The sequence below is a fragment of the Sus scrofa genome, chromosome 9 (assembly GCF_054392235.1).
Source record: "Sus scrofa isolate SSC_HxYL_T2T_F1_AM1 chromosome 9, Sscrofa_HxYL_maternal_Yorkshire_Landrace_v2.0, whole genome shotgun sequence".
Lineage (NCBI taxonomy): Eukaryota > Metazoa > Chordata > Mammalia > Artiodactyla > Suidae > Sus > Sus scrofa.
In genome coordinates, this window is record NC_139391.1 from 28361676 (window position 1) to 28384381 (window position 22706).

The window sequence follows — 22706 nt, forward strand, 5'->3', positions numbered from 1 at the left end:
TCCATGTTAGGAGATTAAATAGCTAAAAAGCTAAGGAAAAACGCTAGTCCTTCATTTTCGTATTAACTCACAGGAGAATGCATGGAAGGATGGCTTTATCAGCTAGATCATTAAATGCCCTTTGCTTGCAAATTTGCAGAACTGAGACACTGAATCCCAAAAGGGCCCCATGTGAACTCTGAGACAAAGTGGAACCGTATCCTGATACATTTTTTACTATGTCACTGAAATATTTACATCAAGTGCTATAAATCTGAATGACACATTGTGGAAAGCACCTGAAAACCACAGGAAATATTTTATTCTTGTTTAATATATGGAAATAGTTAATGGCAGAAAAAGAATTCAGAGTTCAGAGCAAATGTGCACTATCTTTGAACACGATCTGTATACTGTTACTTGAGGTTGGATATCTACTGCTCAGCAGATTATGTTAATTGGCTACCATCTAGAACAAGGTATCAAAGAGACAAGCACATTTTCCACCTGGCCTGCACAATGATAATCAAACTGCTAGGCAGCAAATGGTAATACCGTGATTATTCATGTAATATCAAGTCTGACTCCTCATTAGCCTCCAGTGTGAATTTAAATTAAGCCATGAGGCTGGTAAATATGTGGCATACAAACACTTGAGCATTATGAATTTAAATTCATTTTAATGATTTCCAGAAAGTTTGGCAAAACTCAAAAGGTTTTTACACTATACATGCAAATGAAGGTCATTCTGGAATGATAATGACTAAACAAAGAATCACATTTTTTAAGTTAAAAATACAACTTTCCTAATAAGCCAAGCCAGCCTGTGTCAAATTCTTGATATATGTTTTTTGATAATTAACTTCATATTTCTCCAACTACCTGGCCGTGGCAGTGCACTTAAGTAGGGACAGAGTTATGGGGAAAGCAGCATGATATGGATAAAGCCTGCTTCATTTTCTAACCATCTTTGAGACCCACGTTCAGTTTTAGTACTTTAGTCACGAAATGGCAGAAGGATAGAAAAAGACTTGGATTGATATCAAAGCACTTAGTTCTACCTGAAACTTGGCTTTCAAAAACCATGACTGGGAATGAAACCGCATTTTTTTTTTTTAATTAATGTTTTTAACTCTATGCAGAGTCTCATCTCACCTGAATAATGTCACTTTGATTTAAGTGAGTCAATTAGGCTTCAAGAATAACCAAAACTTTATATGATTAGACAGATTATAAAATTAACTGGAAAATACAGACTCCTCACGTCAAGGAAAAGATCCTTACAGTTACATTGCTTAGAATCTTAGTAGGCACTTTATAAATGTTTGTGAAATTCCATAAAACAAACGGATGAATGAAGGACGAATAAATGAGTTTTAGCTGCTGACAGATTTGAAATACTGTGTCCTGGTTTTTAATATATCCATAAATGTAACTCTTTGTGATTCCCTTTGACACTTAAAATCATCAAACTTTACTTAAAAGCAGACTGTGCTTACACTTGGTCCCTTTCTTTCTTTCTTTCTTTCTTTCTTTCTTTCTTTCTTTCTTTCTTTCTTTCTTTCTTTTTCTTTCTTTCTTTCTTTCTTTCTTCCTTCCTTCCTTCCTTCCTTCCTTCCTTCCTTCTTTTTCTTTTTCTTTTCAGAGCCACACCTGGGACAGATGGAGGTTCCCAGGCTAGGGGTCAAATTGGAGCTGCAGCCGCCCGCCTACGCCACAGCCACAGCAACAGCAACACGGATCTGAGCCACATTTGTGACCTACACCACACCTCACAGCAACGCTGGATCCTTAACCCACTGATTGAGGCCATAGATTGAGCCCGCATCCTCATGGCTACTAGTCAGGTTTCTAACCTGCTGAGCCATGATGGGAACTCCATACTAGGTATTTCTTTAAAGTAACAGAAATTCATAAACCTAGCTTACCTGCATTCCTTTTGAGAGAATTTGTGCAATATGAAGTACAGGTAGGACAGGGTAACACGGCTAGATTTGTTTTTAAAAGCATGTTTGTTGTTTGGCATTATGTATTTATTTGATGTGTTTAAACCCTCTCAGTGAACTGGTTGCACACATCACATATTCAAAGGGACAAAACTTCCTTTCTTTGATCATTTTGAATGTTTTTTTTTTTATTTTTTTTTATTATCTAGTGTCCTTCATGCAAAACTACTTAAAATATTTGGAAGGAGACTGGGCATAAATCCCAACTAAATTAATAACTGGAATCAGGGCAAAAGATTTTCTAACCACCCACAATTTTCTGAAACTGATAGTGTATTGGTTTTTTCCCTGTAGGAGAGAATGAACATCAAGTGCCACTGGACCACCTCTTCTTGACGGCTGAGATCCATTTCGTCCTACAGAATAATGGGGAAATGGTGGTACTTTTGGCAATGTCTTACACCTTGGGGGCCCTAAATGGCCTTTATTCTCCCCAAAGCTTTCCTCACTCTCAGGTAATGTGTTGAACTCCGGGGGAGATGCAGTTACTCTTTCAACCCAGTCGAGAACCATGTGATTTACCACTCTGTTGCACAAAATGGTACCCTGGTGGCTTGAAAGAGACAGTGGGGAGAATGCGGCTCATTAAATAGTAATTGATGCTGCTGCTACCACTACTAATGTTAGTGTTACTGCCACTGTGTTGCTTCCATTCTGCTTTTCTATGAGACCAAGTATAAGCACAGTCCATCCCCATGGACAGTCAATTGCCAGGCTAGCCTGACCGAAGCACAGAGGCCAAGGTGACTGATGAGACAATCAAGATTCCAAGATTCTAACGTGCACCATACTGCCTGAAGCACACTTTACCTCCATAGTCCATAAATGCATTGTAAATCCTCACAAAGCCTCACAACATTGTTTCACATAAGTAAAATTTTAGCTATTTGACATTTATCCTTGAAGCGCCATGTTTTCTTACTTTCACAAATTAAAAAGGATATCTTTGTGAAATGTAACAGTCTTATATACTGTTTCCTTTCTTAAAGAGTATCTTGACCATGATCTAAACTGTGTCTAAATAACTCAGAGCCGTCATTACTAACAATAATTATTACACTATGCTGTAAACTGGCAAAGCCCTTAATGCTCATTCCACATGCTATGTGCCACAGTCTGTGGCTACTGGGTGTTTTTGTTTTGTTTTATTTTGCTTGTTATAATTTTTCCAACTCCTTCCATCTTATCAGACTTATTAGTTTTTGCTGAAATCATTATGTCACAGAAAACTTTTTGTAGGTGAATTCGTCTAATTTCTGAAGGCAGGAAAACTTGGGGGAAAAAAATTCCTTAGGTAATTAAAGGCTTGGAAAATAGAATCAGTTTTTCTGAGAACTGTGTGATATTTATACTGGTTCCTAAGAGGCATCGTGTTGCTTTACTGCCTTGTTCTTGGCTATATTCCATGTTGCTGAGGTTTCAGGAAAATAACTTCTAGATAACTGAAATCTTTGGTTCATGTGACTTAAAACTCTACTTTGGGGAGTTCCCATTGTGGCTCGGTGGTGACCATTATCCTTTATAATGACAGACTAGTGTCTGTGAGGAGTCAGGTTCGATACTTGGCCTGAGTCAGTGGTTAAGGATCTGGGATTGCTATGGCTACAGCATAGGCCTGCAGCTGCAGCTCTGCTTCGACTCCTAGCCTGGAAACTCCTATATGCTGCAGACGTGGCCATTAAAAAAGAAACTCTACTTTTAGTATGTTATTTTTCCCTTTCCTTTTACAGTTTTATTTTCCCTTTTATTGCTATTACTTTACTGAAGGCCTCTTTGGATCTTTTTTGTAATCACGTATTAATTTACACGTGGCTTCTGCCTCTTGTGTGTGTTCAAAGGTGTTATTTGTATATGCACACAAAGGCAGGGTGTCTATGTGCACATACCATCTTTTTATTCAGAATATACTACTGCTAACTACAGTTGCTTTGAAAGGTATGAAAGAGTCTGTCATCGTGAAGGTTAATCACTTGCTATTAGGATCTTCACCTTTGTCCAGGAGCCCCTGTAACACCAGAGGGTAGACTCTGAGATGGTTGACTCTCTCCTGCCATGGATTTATATGCCACCAGCACATCTTTTGAAGCACGTTACTCTTCACATTAATACTGATATATTAGGGAAAGCACAATTCTTAGGACTCTTTAGGAATACCTGAATATTAGGTTGTCTCACCACTCAGTGAATGCCTGTAACCAATTATCTCCTGTATGTTACTGCCATGCACCATTCTGCACAGAACCACTGCTGTCATCCTTGGGTAGAACTCAGTTAAGTTGGTTCCTTCCAGCTGATCGTACTTAACATTGAGTAAGGCAGCACATAATGGAATTGGTCCAATATTTAAAAATTGGCTTTCTCACAGAAAAATAAAATTTTAGTTCTATAAGCAGCCTTAACAGTAACCCCTTGGGTAGCAGAAGTAGGCAGACTTCATGAAAAGGAGTGAATTCTATGGAGGGAAGGAAATAAAGTTTCATCTATTAAATGCCCACTGTGTATTGGGCACTTGGACTAAATGCTATAGATAATTTTCCTCATTTAAACCCAACAACAATACTATAGAGTGGATGTTATTATCCTATTTTGTAGATAGGAAAACTGAAACCAGCAGTCGTTAATTCATTTTGCCCAAACCTATAATTATTAAATAGAGCAGTCATTATGTAAACCTAGGCCTATTTGACTCTAAAGGCTGAGCTCCTTCCACTGTTGTACTCCACAATGCCTCTCCTTTGTACAAATTTCCTTTTATATCTTTTGCCAAAAACTCACTTAGCTGAGTTAGTCATTCCAAGCAACACTTTAAGACTAGCCTGTCCTAACAACTATCCTTCTGAAACCATCCCAAAAAATTGCAGAGGAAGGAACACTTCCGAATCCATTCTGTGAGGTTACCATCACCCTGATACCAAAACCAGGCAAAGATACCACAAACAAAGAAAATTACTGATGAATATTACTGATGCGCATAGATGCAAAAATACTTAATAAAATATTAGCAAACTGATTCCAACAATACATTAAAAGGATCATACACCATGATCAAGTGGGACTTATCCCAGGGATGGAAGGATTTTTCAATATCCAAATATCAATCAATATGATACAGCACATAAACAAGTTGAAGAACAAAAATCATATGATCATCTCAATAAATGCAGAAAAAGTTTTGCTAAAATTAAACTTCTATCTATGATAAAAAGTTTTCAGAAAGTGAGCATAGAGGGAAGCTACCTCAACATAATAAAGGGCATATATAACAAACTGGCATTATTCTCAATGGTGAAAAGCTGAAAGCATTTCCTCTAAGATCAGAAACAAAACAAGGATGCCCACTCTTGCCACTTTTATTCAACATAGTTTTGGAAGTCCTAGCCATGGCAATCAGAGAAGAAAAAATAAAGAAATAAAAGGAATCCAAATTGGAAAAGAAGTAAAACCCACTGTTTGCAGATGATGCTATTACACAGAAAATCCTAAAGATATTACCAGAAAACTATCAGAGGTCAACAGCTTATCAATTTTGGTAAAGTTGCCGAATACACAGAAATCTGCTAAATTTTTTTTTTTTTTTTTTTTTTTTTTTTGCCTTTTCTAGGGCTGCTCCCGTGGCACGTGGAGGTTCCCAGGCTAGGGGTCCAATCAGAGCTGTAGCCAGCAGCCTACACCACAGCTCGTGGCAACACCGGATCCTTAACCCACTGAGCAAGGCCAGGGACTGAACCTGCAACCTCATGGTTCCTAGTCGGATTCATTAACCACTGAGCCACGATGGGAACTCTCTGCTGAATTTCTATATGCTAACAATGGGATATCAGAAAGAGAAATTAAATTATTAATTAAATAATTTGTTATTAAATTATTACTAAATAATTTTATCATCACATCAAAAAGAGTAAAATACCCTTGAATAAACCTACCTAAGGAAGCAAAAGACCTGTACTCTGAAAAGTATAAAATGTTGATGAAAGAAGTTGAAGACAACATAAACAGATGTAAAGATAAACCATGTTCTTGGATTAGAAGAATCAATATTGTCACAATAACCACACTACCCAAGGCAATCTACAGATTCAATGTAATCCCTATCAAATTACTAATAGTATTTTTCATAGAACTGGAACAAAAAGTTTTTATATTTATATGGAAATACAAAAGACCACAAATACTCAAAACAATCTTGAAAATAGAAGAATAGAACTGAGTAATCATGCTCCCTGGCTTCAGACAATACTACAAAGCTACAATAATCAAAACAGTCAGGTACTGGCATCAAAAACAGACATATAGATCAATGGAACAGGATAAAAAAAATCCAAAAATAAACCCATCCATTTATAGGCAATTAATCTATGGCAAAGGCGGCAAGAATACACAAAGGAAGAAAAAAATCTCTTCTATAACTGGTTCTGGGAAAACAGGACAGCTACATGTAAAAAATGAAATTAGAACATTTTCTAACACCAAACACAAAAATAAACTCAAAATGGATAAAAAAACCTAAATGTAAGACCAGATACTATAAAACTAGAGGAAAACATAGGCAGAACACTCTTTGACATAAATTGCAGCAATATTTTTTTTGGATCCATCTCCTAGAGTAACGGAAATAAAAACAAAAATAAACAAATGAGACCTATGAAACTTAAAATCTTTTTCATAGCAAAGGAAACTATAAACAAAATGAAAAGACAGCTTAAGGACTGGGAGAAAATATTTGCAAACAATACTACCAACAGAGATTAACTTCCAAAATATACAAACAGCTCATACAGCTTAATATAAAAAACCTAATCAAAAAATGGGCAGAAGATCTAAATAGACATTTCTCCAAAGAAGACATATAGATGGCCAAAAAATACAAGAAAAGATGTTCAATGTTGGTAGTGCTCATTGTGGCGAGCAGAAAAGAATCCGACTAGCATCCAAGAGGATGCAGGTTCTCATCAGTGAGTCGGGGACCCGGCATTGCCATGTAGGTCAACAGATGTGGCTTGGATCCCACATTATTGTGGCTGTGGTGTAGGCCAGCAGCTGTAGCTCTGATTCAACCCCTAGCCTGGGAACTTCCATATGCCACAAATGTGGCCCTAAAAAGCCAAAAAAAAAAAAAAAAAAAGTTCAATGTTACTAATTATTGGAGAAATGCAAATCAAAACTACAATGAGGTATCACCTCACACTAGTCAGAATGACCATCATTAAAAGATCTACAAATAATAAATGCTGGAGAGGAGGAGAAAAGGGAACCCTCCTACACTGTTGGTGGGAATATAAATTGCTTTGGCCACTGTTGTGAACAGCCTGGAGGTTCCTTAAAAAATTAAAAATAGAGTTACCATATTATCTAGCAATCCTACTCCTAGGCCTATATTCAGAGAAAACTCTAATTCAAAAGGATACATGCATCCCAATGTTCACTGCAGCACTGTTTACAATGGCCAAGACACGGAAGCTACCTAAGTATCCACTGACAGATGAATGGATAAAGAAGGTCTGGCACATATATACAATGGAATATTATTCAGCCATAAAAGAGAATGAAATAATGCCATAAACAATCCATGTTGCAGCAACATGGGTGGACCTAGAGAAGTGTCCAGAGAAGGATAAATATCATATGATAACCTTTATAGCTATATAACCTATATAACAAAATGATATAAACAAACTTATTTGCGAAACAGAAATTGACTCACTGACATAGAAAATAAACTTATGGTTACCAGAGGGCATAGTGGAGATGGGGGGGGGAATAAATTAGGAGTTTGGGATTAACATACACACTACTATGTAAAAAATAGATAAACAACAAGAACCTACTCTATAATACAGGGAATTATATCAATGTCTTATAATAACCTGTAATGGAAAACAATCTAAAAAAGCATATATGCATATATACACACACAAAGAGAGAATACATATATAAAATGTACAACTGAATCACTTTGCTGTACACCTGAAGCTAACACAACATTGAAATTAACTTCACTTCAATTAAAAAAAATAAAAGACTAGCCTGTCTCTTTGCAGTAACAATCTACTCTTTTTCTATTCCTCTATTCCTTTCAGTGCATTGATATATGGCTATCATGATGGTAAGCAAATCCATGAGTAAGTCTGCTCTTTTAACAGCACAATGAGAATTTACAGGACTGCGATATAAAAACAAATGGAGAAATAGGGAGCAAAGCCGAGCCAAATTTCACAGAAGACAGCCCCAACATCCCTGAGTTAATTCAAGTTAGAGAAAGTATATCTGACATATGAGTTGATCATTGTAAATTTCCTACTTTCAGTTGATTTTTTCAAACACTATACTGCCCTTCAAAAGGGAATTAAATAAAAAGGCATCACTTGGAATATGTTTGAAAAGGTTATCCATAACCTAGAATATGGACATGTTTTTTAAACAACAGCTTTGAAATCATGAGAACCATGTTCCTTAAAAAGAATCTCTAATGCAAGTGGACATGATTTTACCGTTGTCATGTCCCACCTCTACACATTTTTACCATTAAAGCATCCATAATCAAAGTTTCTGCCCAGTTCACTAAGAGTGTGCACATTAGGATAATAACTATAAAAATGTCAAATTGCTTTACTAAAAAGTCTGAAGTGCTGCAAACTAAAAGGAAAGAGCAATAGTAACAACAGCAAAACTCCAACCTTGAAAACTCAAGCCGTAGGAACTCTCAAAAATGTCAGGCTGAAAAAATCAGACACAGCTTAACAGCCCATGTAAAGTATACAGAACAATAATCATTTTGATAGCATGCCATTCTCATGTGTCAGTCCAATCAGAGGAAGTTAAAGTGAAACAGAGTCACATCTGAATAGACTGGTCAATGTTTCAGCGAAGATTTTATATATGTAGCAGAGAAGCAAACTATAGAAAGAGCCAGTGAATTTTAAATGGTCTGAACAACAGAATCTAGCAGTCTAAACAGATTGGCTAATACTTCCTTAGCCCTTTATATAACCTTGACTGTTCAGGCAAGCGCTGACTATCCAGTTGTAGCTAGAAAATAAATGCTGAATGCCCAAAGTTCAGAAAGTGCTCTGGAGGGAGACTAGGGAATTTTAAGTATTATTTTCAACATTAGCTTAGCTTTCATTTTTAAACAGTTCTTCAAAAGCCTGATATGTTCATTCTTAATTATCCTTTTCCCCAAAGCACTTCTGTCCTCTAGAAATAACTACATCATAAGGGAAACTTATACAAATGCCAAGCTCAAATATTTTCCTTTTGAAAACAATGCCAGCTCCAGAAACATATCACAAAGAGCTGAGACTGAAGTTTCTCCCCTCTGGGACAAGAATGTTCTCGTATCAAAGGTAACCCATTATAAGAAAACATTTACTGATTTTTTTCTTTAACACACATCAATTAATTCTAAAGATGTGGTCGCCCTAACACTAAAACCACAAGGTACACTTGGGGCGAAAGAAAAAGAAACAACCATTTTGTGAAATTTTTCACATTTTCATTAGTTGCAGCTAAGTGATCAACCTCTTGCTGTAAACCTCTTCTGCATGAATTTATAAAGGGAAAAACTTCAGGAATTCTAAAGGAAACACAAGGCAGAGATCACCATTCCTAAGATGCTTACCGTTTATTCAGAAGTATAGTAATCAAATGTTCCACTATAAAGAAATGTAACTTCATATAGTTCTCATATATTAAGAACAGAATCTCCTCCAGAATAAGCAGAGACAGAATTTCTTAAAAACTTAGAGCTTCTGCTGTAGCATACTAGGACTGCCATCATCTTGAGAGCGCTGGGACCAAGGTTCCATCCCCAGCCAGGCATAGTGGGTTAAAGATCTGGCATGGCCGAAGCTGTGGCTTCGGTCTCGACTGCAGCTCTGATCTGAACCCTGGCCCGGGAGCGCCATATGCTGTGGGGCAGCCAAAACTGAAAAAAACGAACAAAAAAATCTTAGAATATGCTAGGGACCATGCTTTATGCACACTGCCTTCATTTCTCAACACTATAAGGTACACAGTCTTATTATCTCCATTTAACAAATGAGAAAAATGAAGCTGAGGGAGGCTGAAAATTGCTATCACAAAGCCAATTAACAAATGGTAGCATGGGATTTAGAAACCCAAGCTGTCTGATCTCAAGGTTCCATGTGCTTAACAACTAAGGACATTCATTAGGAAGCGAGGTATTTGAAGATGCATTCATTTTGTTCCCTTTGACCAAGAAGATCCCATTTAGTTTAATGACAGCAGCCTCTATAATATAAGGACACGTTTAGGAATTTCTCTGAGATGTACAAACACATTTTCAAATAAGCTTGACCAGCTAAAATCCACCAAAACTGAGGTAACACCAGGTAAATGAAAATCTTATTTAGTTTGGATTTAATTTTGAAATATGCAGATTTAATTTCTATTACGAATTCATTTTTGCAATGGTCAGAGGTTTTCTGAAAACACTGATATTTTAAGAGAGTTGTGAAGAGTAATAGAAAAACCACAGGTGAATAAACTTTCAATAAAAACAGACAGTCAGGATTAAAATGTTTTACTATATATAGAAACATAAAAATGAACTGACATTCTTCAAACTAATTTGTAAGCCCAGATTCACACCAAGTACATTCAAAACTGCTTCCTGCATGTCCAAGTGAGATGAGTTGTAAAAAAAAGTCAATACACACTAAGATACACTACTCGAAGCCCAAGAATTCTCTAGAATACAAGTGTGAGAGCTAAATGCCTATCATCTGGAGTATATTTCATCCTAAGATCCTCAGAAGTCTACATTATTACTTGACCTGGCAGCACAATAGTAATTAAATATGCAGTCATGTTATTTGGTAAAATCCCAATTGAATATTAAACTACAATGTGGTTCAATCAAATCACCACTGTTCTGCTGCTGAAACACACAGACACACATACACACAAGCATACACTTACCAAGAGTGTCTGTGGTGGTGTTAAAAATAAAAAATAAAGCAGTAGCTTCAATACAAGTACTCAAGTAAACTGCTAATCACTCATCTGTAACATTCTTCTTTGCAGGCTTTGTACTCCCTAAAACAGTAGCTTTCAAACCATTTTGACTGTAACCCACAGCAAGAAATACATTTTTGATCACACCCAGAGCAAACACACACACAGTTGCAACAAATTTTAGAAAACAATCTTCCTACCATATGCAGCTCGCTAATTTCTACTCCATTTCACTTGTTAAAATGTTGGTTACAACTCATTAATTTGGTTTCCTGACCAACCAATGGGTCATGGCCAGCAAGTTACAAAGTACCACCCTCAAGTGCCTACCTGCCAGGTCAAAAGTTCAAGGATGAAGTACAGATGAGAATAAGAGTAAGAAGGGATAAGAACTTTAGAGTACCCACTGTCAAACTCTATGTAAAGTTTAAAAAACGCAGAATAGTTCTTGTTAATTGTACTGCATCTTAGCGGACAGACTCTTTGGGTTCCTGGCCAAGATACTATTCAAGAGGTTTGAATTGACTCTTGGACAATAAAGCAAAAGCAGTATTACATCCACTGGACAGATGGGAAAACTGAGAGAAAAGAGGATAAATGCTTCGTTTGCTCACACAGTCCCTAGGAGAATCCTCACAGGAATTGAATCCCAATTGTGGTAACTGGCCAACTCTTTCAAGTTTTTCTATAAAACTAAAAGCAATGAGTCTTGTCCACCCACCTGGGCACACAGCAGCCTCTATGAGCTTTGTTTAGCCTTAAGAGCATGATTGATCTCAATGACCACTGCAGCCTGGGAAAGGCTGAAGCTGAGCCAGGCCGCTCACCACAATGGGGAGATGGAGGAAGTGAAAACTGTTTCTAGAGTGAGGCTTCAAAGGCTTTATTAGAACACTATTTTTTCCATTTAACATTTTAAATATTTGAGACTTTAATTGAAACAGAAAAGTAGAGCTGTATTTCTATCCATTTCCTCTTTTAAAAGTTTCACATGAAAAGTTTCAAACACACGAAATAAAGACAATGGTAAAATAACCCCCACATACCCATCTCTCAGATTCAACAATTATCAAGATTTTGTCACCCTTGGATTTATGCTCTCTGTTGATGCTGTTACAGAAGTTGGGTTTTGGGGGGTTTTTTAGGGCTGCACTCACGGCACATGGAAGTTCCCAGGCTAGGGGTCCAATCAGAGCTGTAGCTGGCCAGACTTAACCACAGCCACAGCAACGTGGGATCTGAGCTGCGTCTGCAACCTACACCATAGCTCATGGCGATGCCAGATCCCCCACCCACTGAATGAGGCTACAGATGGAACCCAAACCCTCATGGATACTAGTTAGATTCGTTTCCACTGCACCACGATAAGAACTTCCAGTTATGGAAGTATTTTAAAGCAAGCCCCAACATAATTTCACCCCTACTTAGCATGTATCTAAAAAAATGTATTTTCTTTATAGAATCACATTGTCACTACTAAACTTAAAAAATTAACAATCCCTCTGGTGCCCTCTAAAACACAGCCATATTCAAATTTACCAGATTGTTTCAGAATTGTTTGGCATTCACTGGTTTCCTAGAATCAGGATCTAAACAAGCTCTGCACATCACATTGAATTAGCTCATCTCTTATAGTTTTACAGTACAGAGCTGCTCTCCCTCTTCAATCCCAAGCTTAATTTCATTGTCTATTTTTGACTTACTGAAGAAATCAGATAAATTTTCTTGCAAAACATCCCACATTCTAAATGTATCTGTTGACTTCCTCAAGAATCATTTAACTTACTCCCCTATCTCCACATTGCCAATGAATTAGAATTTAACTTTAAATACTTGATTAGTTCAACTTTCTTCTCTGACAAGACTATTTCATAGTTGTGCTGTATACATACATAAAATCTATTATCATGCCAGGAGGCCACAAGGCTAGGTTGCCCTACTGTCTGTGAAGCTGCGACTGACCAGTGAATTCAGGTGGTGGCAGCCTGATCCAGCCACTGGAAGATTCTCTATCAAGATCTCATCTAATGGTTTAATTCACAGATGACTTGGCCCGAATCAATTATTTCATAAGGGGTTGCAAAATGGTAGTTTTTGAATTCTTCCCTCTCTATATAGCTACTAGCTAAAATTCTTCCATAAAGAACTTTCTCCTGTTTGGGGTTAAAAGATGCAAACTATTGCCTTTGGAATGGATAAGCAATGAGATCCTGCTGCATAGCACTGGGAACAGTATCTAGTCACTTATGATAGAGCATGTTAATGTGAGGGGAAAAAATGTATACATGTATGCGTGGGTCACCTTGCTGTACAGCAGAAAATTGACAGAACACTGTAAACCAGCTATAATGGAAAAAATAAAATCATTATTTAAAAATAATGATAATAATAAATAAAGAACTTTCTCCTCAACTAAAGAGTCTGGACACTTGGGAATATGGTTATTAAAGGAAAGAGAAGATGAGTGTTAGGTTGTTCCTTTAACTGCCAGTCTTCAGATGAATCATTTGGAAAATAATGATTTTTGTTGTGTTTCAAACATATGAGTTTTTACATATTCAGCATGTTTCAAATAATTGTAATAATAATTATTCTTCTTTTTTTCAAGGCTGCACCCACAGCATATGGAAGTTCCCGGGCTAGGCATCAAATCATAATTATTCTTGATCATCTAACTGTCATATCTTCAGCCATGTCTCTTCACAGTGGCACCTGTGTCCATTTAATGACTTCCTCATTCTTCGATGTCTTACTCACTTACTAGTAACACTGTCCCATACACGTCTTATACATTCTTGGTCTCATTTCTGGAATGACCCATTTTCCCCAAAAGCTCTGATACCTTTTAGTGAGAAATGGTATTAGGACACCACAATCTAGACATTCAACCTAGGCTCACTCTTCCCCTTTTCAGTGGACAGAAGTGTGGTTTTGAAAAAAAAAAAAAATCATGAATTCCAATTTGACACTACAAGATTTTCCTATTTGATTTGGGGTTGAAAAGAGGGTTCCCAAGCATATTAGCATAAGTAATTATCTTATACTACATGCAATAGTTTCAAAGTAAAATAACAATGTCACTAAAATAACCAAAATAAAATTATTGAATATAATTCAAGATTTCTCTTCAGCTTTATCTGACTCTGTACTATATTCTACTATGAATGCCACTTGAAATATTTCTCTTCTCTGTTAACCACTTTCTTTTAAAAACAATAAACAATCTCTCCATAAAACTGTAAAGCTGATCGCCAATGAAAGTCTGGTCAAAACAGGAGTCCAACTTATCAGAAACTGTTTCATTAGTTTCCATAAAATGAGAAACAGTGATACGGCCTTGCCTGCAGCATCAAGGATATCAAAAGAACAGGTTCAAACTGACCAGCTATTCACTCTATACATGGCACAGGCTGATTAACTTCCTCTTACTGTTCTTGCCTTTCACAATCTATGTACAGCACAGCAGAGCATGAATGAGAAAGTCTGCAGAGGACGCACTTAGTAAGTGTTTGCAGAATAAACAGAATACTAATGGTAAATTGGCACCTATAACAGGAACAGATTTTTTTTCAGTATGTTTACTTACTATAGAAAGAGAATCCCACAAACTTTATCATCTGTCAGCCTCTATTTTTTCTTCACAATCCTAAAGTCTAAAAACTTTATAAGAAATAATTTTGGTATGCCAATGATGTTTTGTGTAAGGGGGGAGTACAGACATAGCCCATATGCTAAAATTTCTTAAGCGCAGGTATAGATTTTCATTTCCTTGATTTTTATAGACTATAATTCTGCTCCCTGCCCTAACTCCTACATTTTACCTATCACCTATATAACCCATCTTCCTCATCTTCTCATTGCTTCTCCTAATTTCCCAGAAATATAAATATAATATATAAATATATAAAATATATGAATATAAATTTACTATGCCAAAGAAATACAAATAATATAGGATTTTTTTCCTCAGATCTGTGTGATCATGTTGAAAGCAACATGACTTTCTACAACACTGTTATCCATCTTGGCATCTATGTGATGTAAGGACATCTTGTATTGCTTCAGTTAATAAACATATTCCAGGAGTTCCCACTGTCACTCAACAGGTTAAAATCCTGACATAGTATCATGAGGATGTGGGTTTGATCCCTGGCCTCACTCAGTGGGTTAAGAATCTGGCCTCACCACAAGCTGCAGTGTAGGTCACAGAGGCACCTTGGATCTGGTGTTGCCATGGCTATGGCATAAGCCTGCAGCTCCGGCTCAGATTCAACCCCTAAGCCAGGAACTTCCAGATGCCACAGGTGTGGCTATAAAAATTTTTTTTTTAATGAAATGAAATAAAATAAAATAAAAAACATATTCCAATTGAGTTAAAGTAAAAATGAAATGTATATATAAGCCAAGTGATTATAATTATTTAAATAAAGTTCTCTGAAGAAAAAGTATGAAGATGGGAAGGCCTGAGAGTTTGGGAGGAGAATGCTGATAACTGATGGTATAAAGTTCTGGAGGAGGAGAAGTGGGCTGAGATAAAAGTTAGCCTTGAACAGGAAGAGTATTTCTCCCTCTGAGATTCAAAGAATGTACAAACACAGGGGTATGTATTCTCTGCTGGTAGGACAGAAAAAAAAAAAAAAAAAAACAGTTAAAAAGATGTGGAGTTAAGAGCTGACGGTCTGTTTTCTCTGTGAGCTTTATGAGGCAAGGCCATTTGCTAAAAATGTTGAGATTATATAAGAGGAGATAACTAAGCAGATAAAGAGCTGAGTTCCTGTTATGTATTAGTCATTATGTGAGGTTATTGAGCTATACATTTATTTATACCTGTATTATATAAAACTTGTTACATGTTATATATGCAATAAATGCTTGTTTTATTATACACCTATATGTACCTATTATTCCATCAAACAATTTGTAACAAAAAATCAAGCCAGCATCTAGATTCTGATTCTACAGAAGAGGAAAGTGTGGTTAGGAGAGGTTTGACATCTGCCCAAGTTGAAAAAGTGGTAAAGCCAGAATGTGAACTCAATCTGTCTAATTCAAATCATAAATCCCAAGGGAAATGAAAGAGAGGCAACAAAAGATCACAGAATGTTGTTTATGGGTCCTGCCAAGATCAGAAAACATATATTCAGAATGGCACAACGTATGGCTAATATTCAAAAGGCAGCGTTTAGGATTGAGAGTTCTGCATAACAGATGAACATAGTAGATGCTGCCCGTGCACCACCCATATATTCTTGGCACCCACTGTGCCTGTGCATGCTCCTAGCTTCTTAAGATGCAAGCAGCTGAGACTCTGCCTTGGGCCTTTCTCCAGCTGTGTAAGAGCAGGCTGGGCCCTCAGACAAGGGGGAAGCAAGAAGTTCTAGGGAAGAAATTCCCTGGGAAGCAACCCTCTGCCCATGACCCCTGGATGTTGGTGGATTAATACTTTACCAGCCTTGCCTCTGATAGGAAGGCAGCTCTGAGACACATTCCACACATTTGCCTAGTGGTCCATGGTTCAGTTGATGCCATAGTTGCCCACAGCAGCAACCTGCTTCTCAACACAGCCTGCAGTGGCTTCCTTCCTTTTGCCTCACTTTCCCATGTCTTCACACTTACTTCCCAGAATCACCTCCAGGGTAGACTGCCTGCACTCAATTCCTCAGATCCAACTTCTGAGGAATCAAGACCAGAACAATGAGATAAAGAAGGGATAAAGAAGTCAGTCAAGGAATTGAAAGTGTTGGTGAGGGAGTTAATTCCACTGCCAACCTTGAGATTTAGCATGGGTAAAATGCTGAACAAAAGTCAGGAGGAGGTGGGGAGAGTAAGAAACAGTGGTAGGACAGTCTGAGGTGATGATAAGGTCAAGGGTAAGACCATGGGAACCCAGCTCTCAGTGGAGCTGAGGTGAACACTAATGAAATTGGAGGTCATGAAACTAAGAGCTGAAGTGTTTGAAGTGTTTCCTTCAGGAATGTGACATCTGCTGGCATGATGACAGGACTTGGGAAGAAGAGAAACCTCGGCGGGCTGTCAAAGCATGGAAGTGACCTGAATATAGGCAGACAGCTATGACAAAACATGTTAAAGGCAATAAAGCTGAATGGTGCAAATTTCAAAGAAGGAGGGAGAAATCGAAAGAGGCAGTTTGGAACTGAGATAATGCTGACACCACGTCCTAACGGTTTTGAGGTATATCGAGCTTCTCCATCTTTTACCTGAGAGGAAGAGAAGGAGGGAGATGTTCTTAGGGGAGAACCAGGTTTCACTGAAGCCTGGAGGTAAAGACAGCACACTGTGTGGAGACTGAGGGTGTGGAGAAGTTTTTTACACAATGGAACGGGGTTTTCAGTGTGCACAGTGGAAAGAACTGGAAGGGAAGTCAGTGAAAGGAAGATAAGCTGTTGGAAGAAAGGGAGGATTCCTGTACCAGATGACATCAGAAGAGAGGATTCATGACCCCAGAGCTTTTGGGGGTGAGTAGGAGAGGGTGGAGGACTGGAGGCAACCGGGTAGAAGGTCAGGCTGGTAGTGTCCTTTGACCATGGTGGAGGCCTTTGCAGCAGACTCACAAATTAGGCCCTGGATCTGCTATTGACTCTGAGATCCTGGTCACATTACCAAAACTGCTATGCCTCAGCTGAGGTGATCTTTACAACGGGAAAAGATCCCTCAGAGGATTGTATGGAGGATGAAATGTAATAGGCTTAGCCCCACTCCTGGCTCATAGGAAGCACTGAATAAATGTTAAATATTTTACATTATAACTAGCCTCATGGTTTTGAATGAATCCTTTGGTACAAAAGATTTTAATACCAACTGACCAAGGGTCCCGGGTATTGGTAGGACCCTATATCTATTGTGCAAAAATTGAGAGAAAGAGAAAGACAGAAAGACAAACATAGAAAGAGAGAGATCAGTCAAAAATAGATTCCTTTTTTTTCCTAGAAATTAAGAATTCTGAATCCGCGTATGTGCCAGCTTTCCTGTCACCAGGGCTAGGACTAGAGCGAGGCATAGAATTCATGAAGACACTCACGCTCAGTGAATGCAAGACCTAGAGTGAATGCATCCTTAAATTTTGCACCTATGCACCTCAATGCCCTTATTCTAGTTCCAGCCCTGTTTGTGAGTACCCTCCTGTTGACTAGGTCAGTAGTTAGACTCCAGAGCAAAGTCATTCAACTTAGAGACCTTGAGGTCAAACTAATCCCAGTCCACACGGACATGTGTTAAAAGCAGAATGACTATCTTGATATCCTGTGTATGACCCATAATTGATATGACCAAATATTTCTCAGAGCTTTTCATTAGAGCTTATATATGCCAACAAATTCCTATCATCTTACATGCTGCGTCTTTTACCTGTTCTAAAGTAAAGTGCGTATACCATGGTCGAAGATGTCCTAGTAAACACAAAACTGGGAAAATTAATCAGCCACTTTATGGATTGTGCTTCTTGGACTCATACTCAGATAATACATTCAGGTGCTGACACTTTTACTTAAAAAAATTAATAGTGCTGGCAAAGAAAATCTAAATTGGATCATAATTGACACATTTTACAGTCACAATCACCCACTATAGGTAACTTAGTAATTGCTTCCTGCCTACAACACAAACACTGAAGAGCTATTGCAACCTCATTCTTCATATCTTTTACCTTTATTTGGGTTTAATATGCACTTTGTTGGGTGTGTGCTAGTCACTGTGCAAAATACTTTCTCATGTACTACTTCATTTAATCCTCATCAAAGCCCTGTCAAGGATTTCCACTTATTAGGATAAGATAACTTCTTTTTTTTTTTTTTTTTTTTGTCTTTTTGTCTTTTTGCCATTTCTTGGGCCGCTCCCACAGCATATGGAGGTTCCCAGGCTAGGGGTCGAATCGAAGCTGTAGCCGCCAGCCTACGCCAAAGCCACAGCAATGCGGGATCCGAGCCGCGTCTGCAATCTACACCACAGCTCACGGCAACGCCGGATCCTTAACCCACTGAGCAAGGCCAGGGATCGAACCCACAACTACATGGTTCCTAGTCGGATTCGTTAACCACTGTGCCACGACAGGAACTCCCAGATAACTTCTATTAGTTTAGTGTTGAAGATACGGATGTGTTTTCATGCCATGTTGCTTCATACAGTCAGGATTTTCAACATAGGTTGTGCAATAGTATAATGGGAAATGTCTCCACCTCTATCAACAATGACTGTCTAAGACATAGAGATTTAAATCATTTGATTTCAAAAGTATAAAAAAAGTTTGGATTATAAAGAGAAGAGGAAAAAAACCCCACTATGTACTGTACATCTGTTGCTTTGGCCTGCTTAGCATCCATTCTTCCCTCTTCTCTGTATACCACATTCCCCCCTATTTCCCAAGGAGAGCCACCCATCCTTCCGCTCCTTCTGCATTTGATCGGGATTGGACTGTCAATCATGGTGCCCTCTTCCCCTGGTCACAAAGTGGGCACATGATCCAAGACAGATCAACTCTGGAGGCTGGGAAGAATAACTCTTGGACAGAAACCAGGTAGAGTTGTTTCTCCCCAAGGTGGTACCCTGGAGACAGGATTTTTCAGTTCCTGCTACTTGAAGCCTCAGAGCTGTCCTCATTCCTTCCCTCCCCAAGGTTTGCTTATTCAGACTTTTCCTGGATTCTACAAACAACCCCATGTCCCTCGAACAATTATTTTATTGACTAAATTAGCCAGAGTTCATGTCTATTGCTTGCAACTAAAAAATATATATGGATTATGGATATGTATCATCTTAATACTTTCATTAGAATTTATATGTATTACTGTCTAAGTTTTTCCATATTCATATTTTTACACAGGTAAAATTCACTTAATTATGTTCCTATTGTACATATGGATGTTTCTAAGGGTTTTATTATTATTATTATTATTTTAAATAACTCTACAATGATTATTTTCATGCATATCACTTTTTCCATATTTTGGATTCTTTCCTCTGAGAGATTCCCAGAAATGAAATTACTGAGTCAAAGGGTACCGATATTATTGTGGCTCTTGAAAGAAACTGCCAAAATGTTTTCTAAAAGGACTCTGCCAATTTATAATGAATTCAAGGACCCATTTTTACCAGACTTCTGGTCAACACTGACCATCCGTGCAGTTTTGACATTGTGTAGACGATGTTTTCTATACTCTCCTTGAAACAGTGGAGCAGATAATATGATTTACACATACTCTAGGAGAGAGGAGACTTTCTACTCAGGGTTCCTGAATTATTTCCTCAAGCAGAAGTATATTATTTCATCTTATAGAAATATCACATAATTTACCAATGTAGAAACTGCTTCAATGTCAAAGTACAAGTGATCTCAAAGAACAATTGATGCTATCCTTTGCTAACCTTGCTAGAATTATAGTTATCTCTATAGAAAAGTGGCAATTTCTCCTTAGGAAATGGTCCATGGCGTAGGAGCTAGTAGGAGCTAGTTTTCCATGAGTTCTAAGTATATACTAATAAAAAAAACTATGGAGACAATCCTTCTAATAGTTCCTTTTGGTGCATCTAAGAATTTTTAAATAAAGGAAATAAGGGGATGGGTTTTCTTTTCCTCTTCGGAGTGACTGCCATGACAGGAGTAGGGCTTAATGATGATGACTATGTAATAGGCCTTTGAAGAAGACAGACTGAGTACAAAAGATAAACTGTGTGTCCTGCAAGAACAGATCCAAAAAGATGAGCCCTGTTGGGACATGGATGGGCTGCAGAAAAGGCAGTTGGCCCAAGATGCCCTTGGTACCCACACAAGAACAGGATACTTCTCTGATTCCTGGGATCACTCTTGGCTCAAGAGTTGATAACGTCTATATCCTACTTGATCTCCGACCCAGGTGCCTAACTAGGTTAAAAAAAAAAAAAAATAGAATGGCTATTGTGGGTCAGCTGGTCCCATGAACAACTTAGTGCACAATTACTATGTGCAAGAAAATGGGTGCCAGACCCCAGAATGGCCCTCAAACTCCATCCACGTGTGCACCTCCTTTCCCAACCCAGTGCCTTCGATGCTCACAGGATCTGCCCCTTCTAGTCTTTTGAATCTGTGAAGGCTGCTTGGGCCCTACTTCTTTCAAGTCAGCTTTGACTTCCCTTGGTCCCCAGGTCCCAATCCTGAGGCAGGGTCACTAGGTCTCCTGCTGAGGCCAGGTTCACGCTCTCTCCCCTCAGGATGAGGCGTCAGGCTGACTTATGTCTTCAGTAGGTAACAAGCCTAGAATTCTCCTAACACTGGGAGCCACAAAATTTAGGGTCAGTGAAGAAATTTGGAATATTTTCTGTGGGAAGTGGGTACCATTTAAAGATTGTTAGCAGGGACTTGATACAAAGAGTTGCATTTTAGATATTTAACTGGCAAAAGGACAGAGGATATGTTAAGGGAGTAAGAGGGCAGTCCGGAAGTACTGTAATAGTTAGAACACAAAGGGGGAAGTGGACTGAGGGGAATTTAGAAAGGAAGAGGGAGATGCCCCCATCCCATCCATGCAGTTCTGTCTCCTGAGAGAAAGACCAAGGTTTGTTTTTCATCTAGAAGATCACTTTTTCATGCCATCTGCTTCCAAAAGTTGTTCATGCTTCTGGCCCCAATATTCTTTTTCTTTTTTCTTTTTTTCTCTCTATTTTTAGACACACACATAGCATATGGAAGTTCGCAGGCCAAGGATCAAATCTGAGCTGCAACTGCGACCTATGCCACAGCTGCAGCAATGCTGGATCCTTAACCCACTGCACCGGGCCAGGGATCAAACCCATGCCTCAGTGGCCACCTGAGCCACTGCAGAGACGAAGCCAGATCCTTAACCCATTGTGTCACAGTAGGAACTCAAGCTCCAATTCTCTTAATAACCTTTTATAGACCTGTGAGTAATTAATATATTCATATAACTCTTCTTGGAATAGTCAGAGATGCTCTGGCAACCTGAGCGGATAATCACAAAACCTTCTCCAGAAAAACAGCCCAGATCACAGTGATACTATACCAAGGTCAATCAGGGGGAAGGATCATTGAAAAAGAAAAAGCTAAATGCATCTGTGCCATGTTATGCTCTTATGTGTTCTGCTATTTATGCTTCTATTTAAGGAGTCACTGACTCAATCACTTTCTGAAAATTCAAAAACCCCAGAAAGCTGCAATTCCCTTGACTGAGAATAGCATTCCGAAATTTTATTAGGTCAAGGAATTCTCACTTATGGTGAAGGAATTAGTCTCTTTGCAACAAATTATTAATGCAAAAATAGTTCTGAGATTTAAAAAAAACACTTTTATGCATTTTTAAGTAACTGTCAAATTTTTAAGTAACTATCAAAATATTAAGTAACTTTCAGAATATTTTTAAATGAAAGAGATTGCATTTTAAAACAATAAGGGAGAATTCCCGTGGTGGCTCAGCAGGTTAAGAAACTGACTAGTACCCATGAGGATGCAGGTCTGATCCCTGGCCTCCCTCAGTGAATTAAGGATCTGGCGTTGCAAGCTGTGGCATAGGTCACCAATGCAGCTTGGATCCGGCGTTGCTGTAGCTGTGGGGTAGGCCAACAGCTGCAGCTCCAATTTGACCCCTAGTCTGGGACTTCCACATGCCGCAGGTGTGGCCCTAAAAAGAAAAAAAAAAAAAACAGTAAGGGAATGGCAAAACCATGAAGACAGTCAAAAGATCAATGGTTGCCAGGGGTTGGTAAGGAGGAAGGGATGAACAGGTGGAGTACAGATTTTTT

General features: G+C 38.3%; 1 protein-coding gene across 6 annotated transcripts in view; it reads right to left on the bottom strand.

Annotated features, from left to right (window-relative positions):
* Positions 1-22706, bottom strand: part of MAML2 (mastermind like transcriptional coactivator 2) — a 374722-nt gene that overhangs the window by 312465 nt on the left and 39551 nt on the right. The gene's annotated exons all lie outside the window — the stretch shown is intronic.